Here is a 9,796-nt window from a genome sequence, read left to right as displayed (position 1 = left end):
TTCCCTTACTGTCACAATGTTGAGTTCAGCATGTGTCTACCATTTCATTTGTACGCTCGTTCAAAACAACGTTTGTTCCAGTTTCAAGTTATAAAAATAAATTGGACATTTGACTTGATCTCCAAATCTTGTCTTTCCTGTTTTTTTGAAATTGAGGGGTGGGAAGAGCAAAAAAGAAGCAGAAGGATGTGAGTAATTGGAGCTTCAGTAAGGATGATAGAACTTGTGCAATGTTTTCTGTCCGTTCTCATGGGAGTCCATCAGGAGAGAAGTCATGTTTGGGGAGGACATGTAAGCACCTGTGTGATGCTAAGCATGTGCTCAAATTCTACTTACCTCCCTTGGGCTCAAATATAATGTAAAGCAGTTTCATGGGTAGAGGTCTTGAAAAAAGATTGTAGTCTAATTCTTTGAGTAGTCAAATTTCTCATATAAAATTACATGTGGGGCAATTACCACAGTTTTCTGAAGCCTTTGAGAACAGCTTCGCTCTAGTGTTTCCACCCCTGTAAAGTTAATGGTGTGCTTACCAGTATTCTTATGCCCCTAACATTGGTTAATGTGTTTAGCTTCTTTGACAGCAATGTAAACCAGGATGACATGTACTGATTTAACCAGGAGCTGGATTTGGGCCACACACTGTGTCATTATGTGAGCAGCACCGAAATATAACTTCAGCTTCCCATCTGCTCCTCCTCCTCAGCTAGGGACAAAGGCATGCACATTCACAGGCAGCATTGTGCACAGTTTGCAGTTTGAGGCTAAGAGCTGACAGCTTCAGGCAGTTTGCTGTCCCGATACTCTTTATCAAGCCAACCTGATAGCAAATGCATGGTAATCTTAAATGAGAGAATTGTATTCAAACCATTACTGGAAAACTCAGGAAAGATGTGGTGTGCCAGAGACTAGATTCTGATTTCCTGGAGGCGTTGATCCAACAAACCATGTAACAAGCTTGTGATTCAAAGCAGGTGGGTAATTGAAACTCATTTCAAAGGAACTGTTCCTGGACTTTAAAGTCAGACTCAGAAGTCAGGAGGGGAAGCTCAGTGGTTTGGGCTACAGAGAAGCTCCTACAGATGGTCCCTTCCTGATCTTGGGCTCCCTGAATCTACAATCTAAATTTAGGTATGTGCGTAAGTGCTTTGCTGGATCAAGGTTTCAGAACAGTATAAAGGCTACAGGCTTTGAAAGTTGCACTCATGAAAAAACAGTGCAAATGAAATCAGAACCTGACTGACAATTGCGTTTAGTTCACACTGTAGTACTCCAAATGTCACACTTTTTTGAATGTATTCTGCTGTGGTCTGTAGAGGTTGTTACAGATCTCTTCTAAATTTTGTACAGTTTGCCTTTGCAAGGGCTGTTTTCGACACCCCATAAACAGGACTTTAAGGGAGTTTTACACAGCTCTGTTGTTTCATTAGTTCTGAAGGCACTGAAGGCTTTGCAGATGTGGCCCTGAAGTTGTACAATGCAGCGGCTCCTGCTGCTCATTCTGGTCATGGCTATGCAGGTTTGGGAGCATGAGAGCGCTTTCTGTCTATCCACTGCCTCTGAAAGGGCAGGTGGTATCTGCCCAGCAAGGAGGAGCATGGGCAGCCTGGACATGGTAATGCCTTAAGTCACTGCTGTTGGATCTGGTAGAGCTTGTCTGTCAGAGTCCTTATAACACATACATTGTGCATGAGGGGAAAAGCAGGATTAGGAACTACTGACAGAGGAAATGTAAGAAATGACATAAACAAGGATGCAAACAAATCTGAAGAAGTCTTGCAGCATCCTTGAGTTGGATGCTCCTGTTTCATGCATGCTTGTGTAACCTAAGAACTCTGTTATGACTAGTAAAGGCAAAATGTTTGGAAAAACCCTTGTGAAATCCAAAATCAGTTCAGTGGAGTTCAAACTTTGTTATGGAATGAGAGGTACTTTGAGTCAGCATTATAATCACTATAATAAAGAAATGTGTTATAATGCTGATTTGATTTTTCAAGGGCCTTATTCCTCATACTATTTCTCCACCATGTTACTTCTTTGAGTTCAATAGATTTTCTCCTTATTTATGGAAATACACCTGAGACTCAACCTGGATGTGTTGCTTTACATGTAAAACTTCACATAAATTACAAGAACATATAATAGAATAGCAGTGGCCATTAATCTCTAGCTTCATAATTGAGATGATTCCACCTGAAAGTGAAATTGAAGAGTTACATTTACCCTATCAAAGCACTGAAAGACACCATGTGATCCATCTGTCCAATTAGAACAGCTTGAAAACTGAGTACTCAAAATGAAAGGCTTGTGAACAGACCAATAATTATACACCAAAATCATTCAGGAAATAATTCTGAATAATGAATATATTTGAGAAAATTGTGATCTATTTGCAGACAACTTGTAAGCAAAAAAGAGGCAACATTTGCCTAATAGTTGATTTGCTCTGAATTATTCTCCTAGCTCAGCTAAATGCTGACCTTTAGTTACTCAGTGACAACATGGATTTCACTGTCTGAGAGATGACAGACTGCTCTCCAGTAAGGGATCACACGTGTTGGAGGTGTTCTCTCCATTCACTACCAATGAAAGATGAGTCTTTTCAGGATATTTCCTAAACATGGTCTCATGCTGAACAGAATAAAACATAATTTTCTGCCTACCCATTGAAAAAAAAAATCATTGGAGTGTAAAAAAGATTCTTCATCCAGTTTTGTCACTGTCTGTTCCCCCATGGATTTAACCATGGAATATAACAATATGGTATTACATTTATTGAAAGCGGACACATGCCTCAGGGCTTTGTTGGACTGTAGTTTGAGGATGAAGCTAGTTCCAAAAAATATGGTTCTAATTCTTCTACTTCCCATGCTAGTAAGAAGCCCATTGCAGACACTGTACTGATTTACAGATTGCTTTTACTACACAAAAGTTAGATATGGGTTTTATTTATTTCTTAATCTATCAAGACACCTGTGAAATACCTCCTCTCCAACTGAAGACCACATACATACTTTCATATATGGCAAATGCCAGTGCTAATTAAAAGTCATAGGTGTAATCACAGAAAAGAAAAAAAACAATTAACATGTGAAGGAAAATAAAAATGTTTTACAGGTTTCTTTCATCCATAAACTAGCAAGGAATTAGAATAATAATAAAAAATACATGTTGTTCTTCAGAAACACATAAAGAATGGATGTCCAGTGATTAACAAGTTACATGAATTTGTGTAGAAACTCAGTGTATATAACTTTAAATTCAAATTTTATGTGAAACTAGAAAGGTAGAGCACAATATTAATTTCATTTGAATTGCTCCTAATTAGCACAGAAGTATAACTGAGGTGATTTAAGCCCACAGAACTCTGCCCTCAAGACTGCTAGTTATTTTAGTAAAGTTGATTTAAAATGATTATTGCAGTGATAAATGAAGGCACCTGTGTTCCCTTCAGAAGTCACAATTGGAGTAGCCATGCATGTGACCAATATCCATTTGACATTCTAGCAGGCTGTATTAAAATCCCAACGGTGCTGATAATTTTTACCAGAAAGCAACAGAGCAGAAATACAGTGAGAAGCCAGACCAATCTGTGGCACACTAAGCTTCTACAGTACCAAAGTACATCTGCTAGGTATACTGGTAATTCCTTTCCTCATTACGTTTACTAACTTATGTGAGAAGATGGATAAAACTACCCATATGTTGGGGTCACGTGAGGCTTCACCTCGTGTGGGTCATGTGGCATGGATCTTCCCATTGCTGTGAGATGTGGAGGGAAAGAAGAAACATATAGGCACTCCGTGATCTGAGTGGGAAGAATTTCTGGAGTGAAGAAGAAGGCCAAAGGAGGAATATCTTTATCTGATATATTACCAATGTGAACTATCAGCAAAAATAGGGAAAATTGACATTAATAGTAGTTGCAGTTTCTATTCAGGATGTGGCTGCAGAAATCTAATAAGAAACCAGGCATTTATCACAGAATACTTTGAGTTTTTAGCACTGATGTAACATAATGTACGAGCTTCACTGAGAAAAGCACCATTCCTGCAAAATACCCACAATGACTGACAGAATATAATGATACAACTACAGAATTAGAAGATGAGAGGGGAGGAGATGTTAAGAGATATAAACAAGAGAGAAAATCATGTTTCACATGGTAATAATGTTCAGATGAAATAAATTTGTTGGAGAATCATTGGTGAATCAAGCCAGTTAGACATTGCAAAATATCTAAGTGAAATGGGAGTTTAAATCCCATTTTGGAGGTAACTTGAGTTGTAATGCCCAAAGATTTTTAACAAGCTTTGTATTTGCAAATAGTTTTTGAAAATAAAGTGATGGTCGGATATTATTTTATAAAAAATTCCTACCTTAGACATCAATCTGCCCATATTTTTAAGGTCTGAAAATTTTTGAACGTAGAAAAATTGGTGCGCCACCCTCATTTTCTCTCTGTGACTTGGCCTTATCTTCACTGAAGGGAAACATAAATTCTGAATCCCCATCTTTCAGGTGTAGAAACCCATTGTAGTACAACAGGTAGCAAGAACTAGGGTGATTTCAATAAATATGAAAAGCACCAGAGTCATTTCCAGATCAATGTACTCATAAGTGCTTCAGTATTCTATGGAGAAACTCTCAGAATGACATCCTGGTAGGAACCTCCCTATGTGCAGAAGGTTCCAATTCAGATCCATAATTTGTCTCACTGCAACAACTCCTGAAGTAGTCATTTTAGAAAAAACCCAACTACTAGTGACTAAGTTTCCTTCCTTTCTTTCTCCAAACCATAATAGACCATTGTCAGGTATAAATCAGTATTGCTCTGTCGTGACAGAGCAAGTAGGCTTATTTATAATGGCTGATAATCTAAAATAATTAGGAGAGAGTCGCGTTATACTTTGTATTAACCATCTCAACTTGGTAAGCTGTTGTAATCTCTAATACTTTTTTTTTTTTTGAAAGTTTTATTTAAGGTTTTCACCAGATTTCGTAAAGCAAGAACTGTTTTGAATGAAATTACATCAATTGCTTTGTGATGCTGAGTGTGACTTCTCCAGTGTGTTAATTCTGAAGAAGAGTACTGGGAAGTAGTAGCTCTTCGTAAGTCAGGTTGACTGTGTAGAAGTAGGAACTTCTGTGGTGTATGTGAATGATCAGCCAGCAGAATTAAGTAGCTTTTTTTGTCATTCCAGTCTGGCATAATCTCTCAAGTAATTTTTTTTCCAGAAGTATGTACGTATCCTGATATTTAAAATCTTTGGCCACTGTGTTCAAATGATTTTCTGCACTCAGAGACACTTGCTTTTGTTACTGTGTTAGCAGATGTGCAAGACTGGACTTTGCTTTCTGCCTGAACTGCTATATGAACTAATTTGTACGTGTAATTGTGCCTCAAGGGAAGTTTCTTGGTTCCTATGAAACACTCCTGGCCCAGAGGACTGAAGTTCTGCTTCTGCAGTTCTCCCACACAACAGCTGCTTATAGAGCTTAGGCAAAAATAAATTCAGATCCTCTGAGCACAAAGGACACACGAGCAACCTACGTACCTGCAAGTGTAGTGTGGCTTGCCTCTGTATCTTCCAGCCTCACATTACATTTCCATTCGTTTGACTTCCTGTGTGCTCTTCACTTTCTGTTCAGGCTATCTTCCCAGTCCCATGTCTTGCCAAGGACCTCAGATAGAGAGGATCTGCTGATGTGCATTGTAGGTGTGGATTTCAGACAGGGAGAAAAGAAGATGCATAATACTTCACCTACTGGTAAAACATGACGGGAACACTTTGTTTCAATGAGAAGTAATGAGAAGAGGGAAGGAAATGATCAAAATTATAGAGTGAACGTTTGATGAGGAAGTATTGAAATCATTTGGATTGTTTATCCATACAAAAAAAGCAAACAAAAAAATACCCACAACAAAACCAAAAGAAACTAAGCAAGCAAACAAGCAAAAAACAACAACAAAAAACAAACCCTAAGAAACAACAGAATAAGGAGCCAAAGTGAATGATGGAAATGACTGTTAAGGCAAAAACATGCCGTAAACATGTTCTCCCCCTCCATGGTTTTATAGCCCTGGAAAAAATAAATGCATCCAGTATATCTTCACAAGGACTTTCACCTTATGAAACTGTAAGATCTTTTTACTGCAATTCTTTCCCTTCCTCACAAGCCAGTGTCGTGGCTCCCTTGAAAGAGCAAAGACTTTTTCAAATATTTACTAAACAAAGGAGATCAATGGCAATACTTGCCTCCACACGAAGTGGAGAACCCAGGGTTTGTCAAATATCTGTAGCAAGCTGTGGTTCAGATTCAGATGTGATTTAAGCTGGTGCAACATAACCTTTGAAAAAGTTCCTCTTTCTTCTACCAAACCTGAATTTAGCCGTTAATTTAACTCAGAGAAAAATGCAAATTAGTCTAATTAAACATACAGTTCAAGCAATCAAGGTTCTGGTTTTATACTATATTGATCTATTTTAAAATATCAACGTAGGACAGTTAAAAGCAAAGGGGGCAATTAATGTCTTTCTCTGGGAAGGTGTGAAAGGTACCTGTCACGTTTCATTAAATGTATTCCTTCTTTCCTTTCAAATTGTCTCTCAGTTGAGCAGACCACTGTTCTGGGTTAATGGTGACAGAAGACAGTAGCACTGTTGTAAGCACCCAAAACAACAAATGTAGCCTATTAATGAAAGACTGGGAATCCTGACAATAAAATACTTTATTGATGGTGCTTCTAAAATCGCCCATACTTCCATAACTGTTTTAGGAGAACAGTAATAGAGCGTGGTACCTCTGGCTATGTGAAACACTTAACATCTAGGGTAGCAAATATAAAAAGTAGAGAACAAAAGTGTCATTCAACTGGCTTTATGAATGGGAATCAGAAGCACAGAAAAGTTAAGTGGTTTGTTGAGTATGATAAAAAACATATTTGTGAACTAACCAGAAATTTTGTACAGACTTCCTGAGTGAAGTTCCTGTGATTTCCAGTCCTGTTACTCAATCCTAAAAGAATATCCATCCTTTTGTAAATGAGCTGTTATGGCAAGTGATAACTGAAAGTTCCAGATAAGATGTTTTTCCATATAATCTTTAGTGAAAGCCTACCTGAATCAGTGAAAATTTTCCCTTTGGTGTTCAACAGTGAGCTAAAATCTGCAAGGGGCAAGACCATCCTCCGTTTCCCTGCGAGTGACTGTGATTCTGTGTGACCATGTCGGATATTACAAGACCAACTTGACTGCAGGCAGCCAAGGGCCTTGCACATTACTGGGACTGCTCTACACACCAAGAGGGCAAACGGGGACTGAGGAAGGCTTCCTTCTGGATTTGCTGCAGTGTAAAGGGTGGAGAGAAAAGCTAAAGAAGGGAGAAAAGGGGATGGACATGGAGGAGGATCTTAGTGTATTTTCTAGTGAAACATGGGCTGTGCCTTGTTTTATTTCTGTAAATTTCTCTGGAGTGAGTACTGCAGGGCTGCGATCATAGCTGTACAGTTTGCAAATAACCAACAAATGTGAGCAACCATAAGTCTCTGAGTTGTGACCTTTGATGGTGAAACAGATTTCCTTCGTGATGCTGAGATTCTCTGACAGCTGAGCTTGACTCCAAGTTTACATATTGTGTCAGGCTGGCATCTCTCAGGGTTTGTGGTTAGGGCAGCCTCAGTGGCAGACACTGTTTTAGTTCAGGCCATGAAAGATGCTGGGCTGCAGCAGCAATTCTTCAGGTATTTCTCCAGCTGGAAATCTGCACATCTCTAAGCCTGACATTTTCTTCACTGCAGTATGAGTTTTTAAAAAGTATAATTTATGCCAGTGCCATTTAATGATGCACCTTTAACCAAAGATAAAGCACTACTCGTGTTGCTTCTGATTTAGCCTTTTTGGCCGAGTTGCCGCAGATCTTTTTAGCAGGGGAAAGGTTGTCTGCAGCATGAATCCCCCAACCAGTGAAACTACTTTGTCTTAATTACCTCAGGACAAGAGAGTGCCCCTGAAGCAATCATCTTTGTTTGTTAACACACCCTATCTGCTGCACTATTCCCCATAAATAAAACATGACCAAGATTACAATGTCATGTTCCCGTGGACTCCAGACCCTGGTAACTGCTCAAGTAGAATGCACAAAAACATCCCACAGCAACCCAGCGCATATCGGAGGGCATATCGAAGGAATGCTTCTCATTCCTAAGCAACCACATGCATACTGGCTTCTAATATTAAACACATTTGCACGGATGCTAATGGAAGTATAACGCATAGTCTTTCTCACCTTTGTCTCAAGTAAACAGCAGATTCCAGACCAGATCTCTAGCTGCTAAAAATCAGAACCTCCAAGATTTGGCCGAAGCGTTTGCCCTCTGCATATTATCTAATTGAAGCACTTACCCACCATGCTAGCAATTACCATGGCATTTGTGAGAGGGTTATTGGTGATGTTGGAAAAGGATGGAAGGGTTCACAAGGGTTTTCTTTTTCTCTGGGTTTGCCCCTTGGGGCAATGCCAGAGTTGCTGTGCCAACCTAGATAAGGATAAGACTTAATTGCTTAGGCTAGGACAAGTGGAAACTATGGCCACATAGACAGGCCTCTTGAATGCCGGGTGGGGGGGGGGAATGTAACGGGTATCAGCTGTAAATTATTTTCCTGAGCTTAGATTCTTAGTGAAAAAAATAGAAGGTAGAGTCACTCCTGCACGTAATAGTATCCTACTCAGTGGTTGATCTCGTTACGATTAAGGGCCACTATAGGGTTAAAGATAGTTTAATGGAGGTTAAGAGAAGAGCAGTGCAAAATCACCTCCTCTGAGAATAATTTTGAGTAAGGTCAGAATGAAGCTGCCCAGGTAGCTCAGAAATGCCCTTCTGCTCAGTAGGAGGAATGCCCCCATTTTGCTGCAATTTTAAGGGCCTTCAGCTCATGGATATCAAGGCTGCCTGGAGTGGTTTGTGAGGCAGGATGGAAGGAGGGCTAGCCTGAGGTCTGGCACCTGCTGCTTGTTCTGCTGGGCTGCTCTGGAACCACGTGGCTTCAAAAGGGATGAGAAAGGCTCTTCTGCCCTTTGGGTTGTACAAGCCACTTGTGTTACAGAAACACACTGTTAGGGCTGCAGTGCACATCTATGTGTACATCAGTACCAAATAAATTTCCTTGTATGTACTTTCACTTTTCCCAGTATTTTCATATCTTCTATGTTCTGTTCTAGAAAATAAACATCAGTCCAACTGTCTACCACTGATCCACAGATTAGTTACAAAGACCTGGTACTTGCTATTTCTAGTGGTTCTATGTGTTTCTTACCCAGGGAAGGTGTACAGGCAAGATCAAGGGTGTGGAAAGCAGACAATGAATAAAACTGTATCTCTTTAGACAATGAAAAGCATAATCTGTTTTTGGTAAAATTGTGTGGCTGGGTAAGGATGGGTGAAATGGCAGTAGCTGAAGCCAGAGGTTGTTCTTCACTCTATGTGCATCAATAAACCTTGATGCATGTTTATAAAGGTTTACATGCTTTAGACAATAGCATTTATAAGCTCATTGAAGAGAATACCCTGAGGATTCCTGAACACACAGAAACCATCTCTGAGCTAGGAAGTCAATGAGCCACAAATGGCTGGAAGACTGTTTGGAGAAATATTGTGCATATTACATGAATCTTAAAGTCTTCTTGAGCAGCTTTTTTTAGCTGCTATTGGAGAAAGAAAATACAGACATCTAATTACATACAATGCTTCTGTGGTTGTAAAGGAAATGCTGAGTCATGGCCTGAACAAGTGATGGAG

The sequence above is a fragment of the Meleagris gallopavo genome, chromosome 5, assembly GCF_000146605.3.
Source record: "Meleagris gallopavo isolate NT-WF06-2002-E0010 breed Aviagen turkey brand Nicholas breeding stock chromosome 5, Turkey_5.1, whole genome shotgun sequence".
NCBI lineage: Eukaryota > Metazoa > Chordata > Aves > Galliformes > Phasianidae > Meleagris > Meleagris gallopavo.
The sequence above is the reverse complement of the archived record's forward strand: the minus strand, read 5'-3'. Positions refer to the sequence as shown.